Below are 15493 nucleotides of genomic sequence, written 5' to 3' on the forward strand. Positions count from 1 at the left end.
TACATTGACCCCTTTTGTACAGCTGCTTCATTTATATGCTGAGGATGTTCCCAAACTTAAAACACTGCTACAAAGAGAATTCAAGCAAATATTTATTTTTTTAAGGACCATTAAAGATAATGTTTAAGTTGCTGAATATTTTGGGGATTCAGTAAGATCCCTCTCATTCACGCTAATAAACTGTTTATCAGATTGAAGGCTGCGCTGCTGCAAAATTGTCGATGGACGATGATGTCAGTGATGTTAATGTCTGATGTATAAGGAAGGGTCAAACATGAAGAATCTGGATACTCTGTGTATAAAGTATATACTCTTTAATTTTATTGCACACAATTTAATGCAAAAAATCTGTCTATCCAGAACTTCTTATCCCTCATACTTTTTAACGAATCCAGCCAGTCTAAAAACTCAATGTCTACAGCCCTTCAGAACCACAAGGTAGTGCCTAAGGGCAACATACCAGAGATATGTAACTTCGAACTACAGTACGCTGACAGGAGTTTTGTATGAAATAGCACTGCTTGTTTTGACTTTGACACAAAAGAACATAGCTTTGAAAATCTGAAACATTTTAATGACATTCATCTGGGTCTAACAATTCTTGAGTGAGCAAATCAGTTAAATTGAGAATCAATGGGCCTGAGAATCTATAGAAAGTGAGTAACTGATTAAGGTGAATTGATGAGGTAAGCAATTTATTTTGTTCACCGAGGTGGATATATATATACAAAAAATTACTCAACAAAGCTTTTCAATTACATCATGACTAGTCTTGGGTTAAGGTCTGAGTCAGATAAAGAGAGCATCTGACACAAATTTACAAGTTTGCAATTGTTAGTGACAAGGCTGAAGACCAGCTTGAATGTACTCAGTGACATGTACAAAAGTCTCCAGACTAGAAAACATTGTGTAATTTTTAATAGCATAAGAGAATGAACATTTGTACACTATCATGACAGAATAGTGTAGGGTTATAAGAATCCTTCTCACTGCACCTGTGTTGTCTTGCACAGAAAGTTCATTCATGCTGAATGTTCATTCTCCAACCTCAGAAAAGCTAGAGAACATGAGGGAAACAACACATGATTTCACAGATGATTTCATCCAGAAAGCAAAAGTGAGACATAATGTATTTAAGATGAGATGTTTGTGATGACCATTCAGTGATTTAAATGCTCTATGAACGTTTGGATAATGTTAAGGTATTTCATAGAAACACAATGCAGTTTAGTAGTTTTGACTTCTTCTAGCAAAACACGCCTAAAATATTGCTAACAAATGTATTTTGTAACATTGTTTTTGAATCAGTATGGTAAATTACTACTCCCTAAACATACCCTTCACCTGTTAACTTCTACTAGCAAAAACATGCCTAAAATAGTGCTAACAAAATATATTTTTGTAACATTGTTTTTGTTATTAGGTTTGACATACAGTAGCAGTTCAGCATATGGCCGCTCACAGCTGTATTAAACTAATTTATATCCTCTCCACCATTACATTTATTCAATCTCTTTTTGAAGTCCCAGCAGGGAGCAGTCCATCTTGCAATGGGGATGATAAATCATAATTCATCTGCTATGGATCTGCATTTATTTTGACTTGACTCTCTGAGATCATGGAAAAAACTGCTAACCAATGCTATGCTGGTTACCAATGCTATGCTAGCTTTTTAAACATAACATCACTTTATTAGCCCTATACAATTTCTTGAATTAGGAATTAATCTTTTACCATACCCCAGCCTGCGCTCCATGAAACACAGACAGGAAGAGAAGCTTGGGGTCAGAGCACAGGGTCAGCCATTGTATAGTACCCCTGCAGCAGTTGGGGTTAAGGCTTGCTCAGCAGCCTAACAGAGCAGGATTCCTTTGCCAGCCACAGGATTTGAACTGGCAACCTTCCAGCAACAGGCTCAGCTGTACAGGTTTCTCATTCTGGACACAGATTTGTCACAGCAGCTTTAAAACCATTCAATGATATGGCTTTTGAAAAAATCACAGTTGTATCACTGTCCTTATAGATCAAGTACACAAACACTCGCACCAGGGTCAATTCTCCTAGAAGCCAATTAACATACCACTGTTGAGCAAACTGTGGGAGGTACCCAGAGCACCCTGAGGAAACACACACAAACATGGGGGGAGCATACAAAGTGAAAATGAAACCTAATATTACTATTTTTATAATAGAGCTATACGTTAATAAATATTCAAAGTCATGGAAAGTCTTTGGTTAGGTATTTTGCACCGCAGGCACCAAATCCCTCTGAAATAACCCAATTTTCCATCCCTCATGCTAGCAAGGGTCAGGAACATGGAGCTTCGCTCATATTTTATAGATGAGCCTTAAAGTAAAGCATAACACTTACATCATAAAAAAGACTATGCATAATAATCGGATTTCATTTGTTGGTTGTTGTTAAATAAGTTAGACTTATTAGTACACAAATGGATGTGCTCTACACTAGAATTTTGTAGTTGGCTTCATCACTGCTTTGAGTGGACATTGTAAGTGTTAACAGTCTATGAATAATCATTTGTTTAACTATCATTTTGTTAAAAGAGATTCAAATCACACCATGGAAATCAGTTTCTCTTACATGTTTCTAGAACCTTTGCTTTTCCCACACGTTCTTCTTTTGTAATAGTGTTTTTACCTCAGTATTCAGCCTGAATGAGCTATTTAGTATAGTAGCCATTTCATTGTCCCATTTCATTAACCTTGACATACACTGTTGTATTCTTTATCATGCTTTTGCTGTTATAAGCCTGAAAAAAATGTTTATTTTACTACCATTGCAATCTTCCTTTCCTTACTGGTGTTTCAATTCTGTTTTACACATGCCTGTAATTCATTGTATGTTTATGTAAGCGTTTTAGCAGTGTTTGTATAATATTTTATACCAATACAGCCATTTTTAAATTGGATTTTTATGAACAAATGAGACCAAGATAAACATTTAGCAAAGTGGTGGAAAAGTAATGGAGCTGAAGATGCTCCAAACAACACCTGTCATCTGTGAATCTTCGTAATTCTCGTCCAGACTGCACCTGACCAACCATTTTACTTTGGAGGAGTACACATTGTTATGACCTGGAGGAAACCCACATAAACCTGGGAAGAACATGCAAGCTCCACACACATAGACCTATGCCACCACGTTGCCATATCGTGATGCTGCTTTGTATTTAATGCATGCTGTTCAAAGCACTGTCCTGTCCTGCTGCACTTGTGCTAGTGCTCTGGCAATACGTTTGTTACCTTGTCATGCAATTACAGCTACTTTTTGCTGTAAATTTTAATATTGAGGTTTCGAGGCATGATTGTTTGAATTTCAAAGTGACAGAACAAATGGGCCTCTGTCTTGCATCGCTGTATAGAATGTAGCCTTTGCATTCACCTTGCTAAGTCAGCACCTACAACACTGCTAAGTGAGGCTTCAGGGTGGGAATATTTGAATTCTAAAGGTCACACAGATAAAGATCAAATAGTGTTTCAAGGATTCTGGGGATGATGGGTTAGAAGATCTCAAAACACATTTTAAATTTGTATAATTGACACATAATTCAAAAGTCTCTAATATGTACAACAGCAAATCCTATATCCTCTGCATATTGCTTATCAATTCACTGTTGCTCCATACTCTGAAATACAGAATTAAACAAATATTTTACAAATACAAAGAACTTGTGAGGAATGATCAGGGGTTAACAATACACAGGGCAGGAGGACAGCACATAGAAATAAGGAAAAGCTTACAGAGAGTAGTAGCTTTAAAGATTGAGCAGAGAAAACTTCACACTGTACAATCAGTGTTCAGAGATTATAGTAGAACTTTTAAGATCGGGAACATTTTTGGCTAGTCAAGTTTAAGATATCACTTGCTATGCATAGAAACAGCTGACTGATGAAACTGAGATGGAAATGTTGAGTTAAGGGGGAGTCAGAGGGTTCACATAATTGTCTGTCTACCGGGTGTAGGACAGGTGAACGTGCAGAAGAAGAGTTTATGGTTCTGAGTGTACATGTCTAGATGTGTGTGGAATCAATACCATTGGAAGACATCCTACCCCCTCAAAACTGATACAAATCAGCCTAATTAGTTACCATAACCATAAACAATAAATAAAATATAAAATCAGCTGTGGTTGATCCAGAACTGGCTATAGTAGTAGTTCAGTAAAAACAAGTGACGCTTTAAAACAGCAAAAACAAGTAAGCGCTTTATTGGCTGAGGAGAACGGAACTCTCCACAAAAGAAAACCTCCATAGGACAGGTAAAAAACAAATGCCAAGTTAGTATACCATAGTTATCTGATCCTGGGACTTATGATCAAGTTGATACAGCTATCACAATCCAGAATCAAAATCAGACTGCTGACCTGCCAGTGCCAGGGGGAACTCTACATCACTGTGGTGAACCATTTTTACTGCCTGAAATCAAAGCAACTCCTTACAGAAAGTGAAACTGTTCATATGTTTAATGCTCAAACTGAACACATTCATTTGTGATTTTGTAAGTGTTTACAGCTTTGCTATGGGTGAACCTTATTTCGTTCAGGTACACAAAATTACTTTGTCAAGTCACACTATTAATGGAATGGTCCCTGTGTGCAATAATATTGGTTCAAACAAAAAAAAACATGTCTCAGTGAGGCCAGAAACTAAAACTTTATCCCCGAGTTGTTCTTTTCTGGAAATTTACAATCACAAAAATTGGTATACAAGGATAAGGTCACTAAATATCCCCTTGAATATAGTGAAGTTAATTATTAAATTCAATTTATTAAATTAAAGGATACATTTGGGAACCACTGCAATGTCTACAGAGTATTTAGATTTTCAGAATGATTTGGATAGTTCTCATAAATGATTAATTTTTAAGTTGCAGACAGTAAAAATGTGGTGTGTTTTTTTGAAATGAGAAGTAATTAATGGACAGAAAACAGAATTAAAGGATTGTGATTTCTCCAGTTATGAAGTACCACAGGGATCTGGATTAAGACTTCTGCTATTTAAATGTATATATGTATATGATACAGAAGAAGGGATGCAAAAGTAGTGCAAAAGTTGGTGGTTTATTCGATGAGTGTAAAATATTTATTCAGTCGATTATTGAAGGTGCCTAGAGTTGGGTCTCAACCACTTGGCCTGGAAGCCTGTTCAAGACACCCACCACTGTTTCTCTAAAGAAGAGTTTCCTACTTTCCATCCAAAAAGAATTCCCCTTTAGTTTCCAATTGTGACTTTGTTTCACTACTGAAAAAAAAAATTGTCTTCATAAAAAGTTTTAATTTCAAAAAGGTCTGATATAACTCTGAAAATATAAACATTTGCTCATCTACATTTGTTTTTTCATGACCTTCACTCAATAATATATACAATTTTTACACTGCATAACATTTCTGATATCTGATTCCAACACATCAAAGTAGAGGATTAAACCAAGTAATAGTCACACTGGTCAATGCTCCTCTGCTAAGAAGCAGCAGTTGAGTTTGGCATTTAGTTTTATGTACGGATTCTATGTAGGCTTACAGTGTAAAACTCATGTTCACTTACAATTCCAATCTGTAGACAAGTCAAATATTCAAAATATGATGTGTTCCCATATGTCTTCAAATTTAAATTCTTTACAATGATTACATTTTGAATTGCATATTTAGGGAAACAATTACTGTACTTTAATGTTTCTTTATTAGCCTTACACAATTTCTTGCATAAGGAATGCATCTTTTCACATACCCCAGCTTTTCTCCATGGAGACACAGAGACAGGAAGAGAAGCTTGGGGTCAGAGCAGAGGGTCTGCCATTGTACGGCACCCCTGGAGCTGTTAGGGTTAAGGGCCTTGCTCAGGGGCCCAACGGAGTAGGACTCCTCTGCCAGCTGCAGGATTTGAACCGGCAACCTTCCAGCCACAGGCGCAGATCCTTAGCCACAGAGCCACTGCTCCGCCTGCAGTTGTATATAGAACAATTTAGGCAGCTTTTATAGATTAGTATCTTGTGAAAATGTACAGTGAATCTTGAGGTTGTAAAGAAAAGGTATAATTATTCCTTCAAATAGCACCTTTCCTGTTTAGGTTACTGGTGCCTGTAAGAGAACACTAAGTCAGTGTAGGATTAAATGTGAAACAAGATATATCATGACAGCCTAATGCAGATAAACAAAAATTATACCTAATTAAACAAATGCAATATGGATTAAATACTGAAAATTTTACATTAACATCAATGTTAGCGAAAACCAACCAATCAAAAAAATGTATCAAGAGTATTTACAACCCAAAGCAAGGTTGTATAAGTTGAGGGGGCTGTCTGGTGTGTAAAACACTTGGTTGCAGCATTGTGAATGTTGTATTTCAAAAGCTATTGAGTCATGAAGAAGACCCCCCTGTCCCAATGTGTTGCATGTCTAATGGTGCCTTATTGAAAAAATCATTAAAAAGTGGTTTCACAACACAAAGCAAGGCTTGGAAAGGTTAGAGTACCTGCTTAGTGTGTAAAACACTTACTTACAGCATTGTGGGTGCTGTGGTTTAAATGCTATTGGCTTGTGAACAGCATTCCCCTATCCCAGTGCATAGTGTCACATTCAATAAAACCAGAGAAAAAGAGATTCAGAATGCAAAGCTGTGTCAGTCTTCTGTGTAAAAAATCGGTTTGAACATTATGGGAGCTGTTTTTAATAAGCTGCTGAGTAAAGAATATTTGAATTTTCCTCTCTCCCCAAGATACAGGTTTTTAAGATAAGATCACTTTATTAGCCATATACAATTTCCTGCATTAGGAATTCAACTTTTCACCTACCCCATCTTGCTCTCCACTAGACCCAGACAGAGAGAGAAGCTAAGGGTCAGTCATTGTACAGCACCCCTAGAGCAGTTGAGGTCAAAGGCTTTGCTCAGAGGCCCAACAGAGCTGGATTCCTCAGCCAGCCATGGGATTCAAACCAGCAACCTTCCAGCCATAAGCACAGATCCTTAGCTACTGTGCCACCGCTCCACCTCTTTTTATCACAAACCAAATTTTAATTGGTAAAATTATCCAAGGTATAGCTGTTATATATATATATAATTTTTGCTTAAAATCTATCTCCCAGGACTGTCTGTATTGGGAATTTACGTATAATCAAAGACTCCATATCTTTCAATTTTGCAGTATAATATCCATCGCACCAGCATATTAATGTTCTAAGCTGAGCTGCTTGGTAGTATGACTTTAGACATGGCAGGGCAAATTTACGCTTCTCCCTGGACAACTGTATGTGTTTTAAACCTAATTCTTGGTTTATTTCCATTCCATATGAATCTTGAAATCATTTTATCCCATTCGCTAAACTATTCTGATGAAATTTCCACAGGAAGAGACTGAAAAAGATATAGTAATCGTGGCAAAATGTTAATTTCAATAACTTCTACTCTAGATCCCAATGAAAGAGCCAACCGAATCATCTTTTATTTTACATAAGAGAGGACTAAGATTTAAATTGAATAATTTTGATAAATCCTTTGGCAAATATACTCACAAATACTTAATAGAAAATAATGATAACCAATTTAACTTACATTTTTCTTTTACTTGATCTATGGGGCTATAATTATAACATAGAACGTCTGTTTTTTTCTATTTAATTTGTACCCTGATAGCTGACCACATTTTTCCAAAAGATACATCACTCTGATTCATTGGGGTCATCCAAATGTAGCAGGACATCATCTGCATACAATGCAACCTTATGTTCTTGTCCTTTAATTTCTATACCTTTAATTTTTGGGTCTTGTCTTATCCACTCTGTTAAGGGTTCTATATATAGAGAAAGCAAAAGAGGTGACAGGGGACATCCATTTCTTGTACCACTTTTCAAACAAAATCTCTTAGACAGATGTCCATTGATTTTAATTTGTGCTATAGGATTTAAATAATTAGTTTTTATGATGTTGATAAATTCATCAGCAAATCCAAATCTCTCCAATGTCTGATTCCCAATTCCCAATTAACACTTATCAAAGGCTTCTTCTGCATCTAGGCTGACTAAAATTGCTTCCCTCCTTTGATCATTAATATGCCTCATAATATGAAGGGTACGTCTAATGTTGTCTTGTATTTGTCTGTTCTGAATGAAACCAGTTTGATCTAAGTAATATTTTTTCTAATCTTTTAGCCATTATTGAAGCATAAATCTTATAGTCTACATTAAGTAAGGAAATTTGGAAAAAAAAACACATTTATTTAGATCTTTTCCTCCTTTTGGGATAACAGAAATAATAGCTTCATTCCAAGAGATTGGTAAATCCCCTCCACCTCTTATCCAATTGCAAGTGGACAGGAGAAGGGGAGCCAACTGTTTTTTGAATGTCTTATAAAATTCACTTGGAAAGCCATCTGTCCCTGGTGCTTTATTAGATTTAAGATCTGAAACAATATTATTCATCTCATTTATTACTCTAGATAATATGTTATTTTGTTCCTCACTTAAAATTGGCAGGCTAAGTGACTCTAATAAAAGAACTATATCCTGTTTATATCTGAGTTTCAAAATTAGAACTAGAATTAGAAGTTTTTAAAGTATTCTGTAAAGATTGATTGTATTTCTTTTGATTTGGATTGTATTTGGTTGGTTTCTGGATTAACTGTTTTGGAGATTATTGTTAGATTGTTGTTCACAGAATCTTCTTGCTAATATTTTCATTGATTTGGCTTCTGATTCATAATAACTTTGTTTAAGAAATTTTAGATTTGTTTCTACCTCTATAATTTGTAATTTATTTATTTCTTCCCTAATTCTCAGTAATTGTTTACGTATTGTGCGAGTGGGTGTTTTTTATGTTTGTGTTCTATCATTTTTAATTCGGGTTGTAATTATTTTAATTTGGCTTGTTTTATTTTCTTTTCATATGAACAAATGGAAATAAGTTTCCCTCTAAGTACAGGTTTAACTGTATCCCATAATATTGCTGGGGAAACCTCTCCCGTATCATTATTCTGCAAAACCTGATCAATCTCATACAGATATTGCTCTTTAACATCATTTTTACCAGATTTAAGTCAGATAAACTGGTGCATGGTCAGACAAATCCAAGGTTCCAATTTCACAGTCCTTTACTCGACCTGTCTAATTTATACATAAGAAAGTAGTCTATTCTACTGTATGAATTATACAGGTGCAGAAAAATGTGTATAATCCCTTCCTGTAGGGAAATCCCTCCATACTTCAACAAGGCCTAAATCTTCGATAGATCTATTCACATACTTCTAAAGTTTTAAGTTTCCTTTTACAATTCTTAGAGGTATCTAATTTTGGATTTAAATTGAGATTAAAATCTCCTCCGAATATCAGCACTCCTACTGTTTCTGAAGCTATTAAATCAAACACTTGACTAAACATGGTCTTTTCTGCTCTCCTGCCATTCCACAGTTCGTCCCTTCCTACATCCGTGACATAAATATGGTAAAAAGTCCAAACCTTAAAATCACTTTAACTTAAGATACAAACGATCAGTTTTCTGAAATATTTTGCTTTTGGTCATATATCAACTCAAACCCGCCCAACCCGCTCTAAAATCTTTTTTTGAACCCGAGTCAACCTGCGCATCACCAGTTGTCATGATTGCGTGGCTACGCTGTTTATATTTTAAGTGTGGTTGGACCATTGCACTGATTATTGTCCGTATCGTTTTGTTCTTACTTTTGAATATCTTACTTTGACTTTGAAAGGTGCAATTTAAAGAAGTGGTCGAAGCAGAAGGGTTATAATGGAGCACCTGCTCAAATCTGGGACTCTGAAACACATATATAGCGATGATAGTGACAGCACAAGTGCGAGTAAGATGCAGAATAAAAGTGAAAATGCAAGTGAGGTAATTTGTGAACCATACCAGCAATGCTGTAATTCTAATTCCAACAGTTTGATAAATGTGATGTGCAAGGAAGCAGAAGGTGTGCTTGATGTGATGTCATGTCCAGACATGAGACTTGTCCAGCTTGGATCCAGATATCACTTCTCTGATTGCTCAACAAAAGCAACTCCATTCTTCACATGAACTTTTTAAGTAATAAAAACGATTGCAAAATGTGCAGCATGGTTTGTAAAAATATAAGTACTTTTCATCAATTTTAATTTAATATTAGTTGTTTTTAGTACATTAATAGGTGATGATTTTTACAAGGTAAGAAGTGGACGTAGGCATAGTCGGTCCACCGCATCTGTGACTTGGTGTAAGTGGTCCAAAGATCATAGAACTTTGAGAACCACTGGTTTAGATCTTTCAAGACGGTGTTGATTTCTGCTATTTTACTGAAATAAGAGTAAATATATCTGTCACAAATGACCCATAGTTTCATTAGTTTCCAAAGCAAGAGAGGGCTAGGTGAGTGACTTGGTCAAGGGCAAGTTTCATACTTCGTATCCAGAAGGCGCAGAGAAGGCTTCCGATCCATGAGAGGGCTAGGCGAGAGACGTGGTCAAGGGCAAGTTCCGTGGTTCATACCCTGAAGGGTTTAGAAGGCTAGAAATAGACGACAAGGTAGGAGCTCCGAAGAGCAACCAATACTGGGTGAAGAGCAGAGGTTTTCAGAGGGTTTAAATATTGTGAGTGGAGGAAGGTACGTTGATAGATGGAGTGTCGTGGTTGGTTGATTGACAGGAACAATGTCATTTAGAAGAAGTGCTCGGGGCTGGAGTGTAATTAGAGTGAGTGCGTTTCCTTATGGGAATCTGGTTGGATGAGGGCGTAACAGTATCATTTCCAAACACGAAAGAGAACTTATGAGCAGAAAGTGACGAATTGGCACTCCAATTCTCTAAGGCAAACTCATTCGGCCCGCAATCCATTTTAAAGTCTTTTCAAGACTTTTCCCAGTCTATTGTATGAGTCCTGTGACAGCAGAAACACCAACTCCCATGAGCCCTTCGCTCCATTCGTATCACGCAACAGTTGAGTATTAACGTCCTCCCCTCCCCTCTGGAGTAGAACTAATTAGATTGGCTATGTTTACACAGATATCACTGTGAATCTAGTAGTAGAAAAAATGCTATCGTCTTGCTAGTAACACGTAACTGTGGTGAAGGCAAGTTTTCTCGTGGCTGAAGAAATAGCTAAATTAGGGAGACCATTCTGTGAGGGTGATTTTCTAAAGCGGTACCTGTTAAAAGTCAGTGAAATAGTGTGTTCAGAGACAGAGTCTGCTTTCGCAAACATCAGTCTCACTAGAAATACTATGGCTACTAGAGTGGACAAGATTGCTAAAGATCTACAAGAGCAGCTCTCAGAGAAAGCGACCAAATTTATTGCATATTCACTTGCCGTTCATATACGTTCAGGATTTTATGCCAAAGAATTAGACTTTCTTGCATCAAAGAAAAGAGTTTGGGTTTCTGGCTTGGCAAAGCAACAGTAAGCTAACAGTTTGTGATGCAGACCTATCCTTATTTGTGTTTGTTTTGTTTTATTTATTTCAATTCATTATGTGCAATATAGTTACATTGCCAAAAACTACCTAAAATTGTTTATCTTATTTTTATCTTGAATACATTTTCTTTTAAGAAATGCTCACCCATATTCTTAAATAGAGGAATACTGCAGCAATATTTTGTTTGTATAGGCTACATCCAATTGCATATTTGGAAAATGTACAATAAAATTCTAATCAGTATTTATCTCTGCACGTGTGGCCCGCGACACAATTAAATGTTTTTAGTTTGCCCCTCAAAGAAATGAGTTTGACACCCCTGCTCTAGGACAATAGTAAGCAAGCCTCTTTGATTTAGTTATAAAAAAGGTTTTACTGTAGTGCAGAGAAATTATTAAACTACCTTATCTTAGAAAAAACATCATTTTGTAAAGTTTAGAATCACAATGTAATCAAGAGCTCTGTCTGTAGCAGAAACGTAAATATTGACTAAGACTAAGACATCAGAAACTAAAATTATCCTGAAACTTGGTTCACACCTTACCCCTTCTCTCATCGACAGACTTGTTTTCATCTAATTCTCTCTTTCATTTGTAGGTTTCATTTCACACCTCTCCTCACCTCTCTCAACCTCACACCACTTGATTGGCCACTCTGATTCTCCCCTGCTTATGCCTCCTCCTTTCTTCTGGCTTTTGTTTTCCCATGCTATATTATCTTTTCTGACTGCCCTATCTTTCTTACACCCAAAGAAAGCTCCCCAGTCAAAACATTGTTTCCTTCCTTCTCTTTTCAGCATGGAATAAACCTATTACTTTGTAGCCTACACATGCTGACACAGCTACCCACCTGAACTACAAAATGTGAATATGTTTTGTTCCACTGCTATGATCAAGAAGATGAAGGTGGCCCCCCAAAGAGGTGGTTAAATCCATGATCTGGGAAAAGCGTGTCAGTCCCAAACTTTCCAAAGAGCTCAATGTCCTCATCATCTCCTACGATCAAATCATAGTTCCAACCACTTTCTTCACACTGGTGAAAGTGGAATTGTCTGCATCTGCACCCTGAATGCAATTCAACTTTAAAACCAGTTAATGCTTACAGTACGTCCCCACTGAAGAGCACAGTGTCAGTGTTTGGCCTTTTTCACACTTGTCAGCCCCCTTACCTGGATAGATTGTGTAATCTCCATCACCTCCTGAAATCTCATCACCCCCATCACAGCTAGAGTATCATTGACACTCCCCTCCACATTATTATGTTATTTCCTCTGTAGGGAAAACCGGTTCAGGGACGCCAAATGTGTAATCATAGTGGCTCTCTGAAGGCACCAGTTCTGTAGGGTTTGGGCATTTACTGAGACAATTATTAATTGTAGCAGTAAATCACAAAGTTGATTCTTTTGGTGGCTTTAGAATCCAACCATGCGATATAACTCAAACAACGCACACACACAGGTACTAATACACGAGGATACATTTATTAATACATAGAATATGCATATAAACCTAACAGATCTTATCGAGAGGGTTATCAGAATACAAAAGGTATATTCGGTCAGTTACAAAGAGTTACACATCAAGAGGACATACGTTCAGTATATCATTCATTAAGACCGTTTCGTAAAGTGAACTTGGTTACAACTTCTACATTAGATACTCAAAACAAGTACATAACTCTTAGGAATTAAATTGATATCAACTGGTTTGGATAACAATTGAATTCTCGAGCTGTAATGCATTGAAGTTGAATACTCATCCAATTTTTGGGGATTCAGATCTCCTGCGGGCACAAAGAAACAGTTGCAGGCTGTTGCTGTCCAATCCGCGCTCTCTGGCTCGGTGCCAGGCTGTGCTGTGCGGCTTGCGACGGTGCGCTGCTGATGCTCACTGTTGGCTTTAACTAGCAAAGTTTGTGCACAGGAGAAAAGATGACTGTGGGTCCCAGCAAGTCAGGAAGAGGACCGGTTCGTTCCTGATGAAGAGCTAGTTCTGAATAGTGATTCAGCTGTCCACAGTTCCGACCTGTTCACGAGGCCTGCTGCTGGTTACTCTCTGGCAACCTCCACTCTAGACTCTTAGAACAAAGGAAAGTTCTCGCACTCGGACACACTGGCCGTTCCGTGGTTGTCCGGGCTGAGTCTCAGGATGGTCAGGAGGCGCGCTGCGAGAATGTCCTGCCCTTGGGATTCTCCTTTGAATTCCCTTTAGAATTGTTGAATCTGAATCTTGTCTGAATCTTGTTGAATCTCAATCTCAATCTCTCAGGCTCTCTGTGTTGCCTGTTTTTACCTGGAGGAACTTCAGCTCATTGATTGGCTGAAAGTTCCATGGGCATCAGAGTCCCACGTGGGTTACTCGGCCCTACCAGTCCCTGATTGGTTGATCAAGGTGAGATATGAGTCACTTAGTCCTGACACTTAGGAATGCAATCCAGATGTCCAACTCGCACTCCCTAGACAGATAGGCGCCAATGGGTGACCATTGATCATGATAGCCAGGCTTAGCTAAGTGCATCCCCCTTTGGGAGCTGTCCTTGGACCTTAAATCACCTTGCATGAATGGTTTCTCTGTGGCTGCACCACAGAGATGAACAGAGAAATAAGGCCTAATTTGGGAAAGCTCAGAAACACTTAATTCTGCCTTATTATTAAGCCTCGCCGCTACACCTCCAAAGTCTTCTGACTGCCCTGATTTCCATCATAATGAATAATCATCCATAGCACCCAATGAGTGTATTACTGGTGCTTACTTACTTAAGGCGGTGGCTCTATAGGTGTGAGACACTTTGGAGTACTTGTCTTCTGTAACACAGGAGATATTGCAGCTTGTACCAATATGCATTGATTTGGAACTGGAATGCATCAAAGGAATGAATAAGGGGATGCTGGTATTCAGGGCCCAGTAAGTTCAGCACAGACTCAGAGTCATTAATGGAACAGGATGTGTCCTCAAAACAGTGTGTGGCCTCTCAGAAAAAATACAATATCTTTGTAGAGACATGAAGACTGATGCTTTCATTCTTTGCATCTCCATCTATATTGTTAAGTTCATTGACAAAGGCATAAGCCTGGCCAACTACATACTGTAAGAGTCATACCCATTGCCACCTTTCAGGTATTTGTAGCTATTGGAATTTCCAATGCCATGGTCAATAAAAATATATAAACATTCCTTAGACTTAGCTTGACATCATTCCACTTTGTGTCAGAGATCTTTGTTTAAGTCAAGTATTGTTTCCCATGTGAGCACTGCTCATTTGTTGAGGTTCATTTTCAAGGCATTCGTGCTCTGCGGGTCAGAGATATTTAGCCTTGGAAATACATTTTTCTACAAATTCTATAAACTTTTTCAATCACATTACTGAAATCAATCTAAGTCAAAACTTAAAGGTTTCTCCAAGATGCTGAGAGAGTCCATAAAAAACATGAATTCTACCCAAGGTGTTCTCTGTGAAAAAAGAAGGAATCTTGTTTCACAAAACCTCTGTTATTTTCCACTGATCAACAGAATATTCTGAATAATGCTTAGCCGGGCTAAACTAAGTTCCCCCGTTGTTGACCTTGTAGCCGTACCCCAAGAAGACAAACTATGCACAGACTGTTTTTAAAGACCAAAGGCAGCAAGATGCTACTTTGGCACAGATGCTTGAAGCCAACAGTTAGGCAGTGCCAGGCAAAAGCTCTCTCTCCTCTGTCTGCATCAGGACCCTCCCAGCACATAGCAGTGCAAGCTGCCACAGACTAATCCATCCCATCTCCGTCTTGCCATCGCAAAGATCATCTCATCAGGGATGCATGGACAAAATAGATTTTGGAATATAAACTTCCTTATTCACATCCTTGAGAGTAAAATGATTATTCCAAATGCATGTTCGATGTTTACTTCATAGTAGAAAATGCATATTTACTTGTATCAGAGAATAAATGTCATTTAAATATATGAGAGTGATAGAACTTACAGTACAAACTAGAGTGTTATAGTCAACGTGTTTTTTTAACTCTTTAAATGTATTAACTCTTTGTAATACAAGAGTGAATGACTAGTTTTTTGTATTACAGCAGTTCATTTCACAGAT

This window comes from Lepisosteus oculatus, chromosome 9 (genome assembly GCF_040954835.1).
Source record: "Lepisosteus oculatus isolate fLepOcu1 chromosome 9, fLepOcu1.hap2, whole genome shotgun sequence".
NCBI classification, from domain to species: domain Eukaryota; kingdom Metazoa; phylum Chordata; class Actinopteri; order Semionotiformes; family Lepisosteidae; genus Lepisosteus; species Lepisosteus oculatus.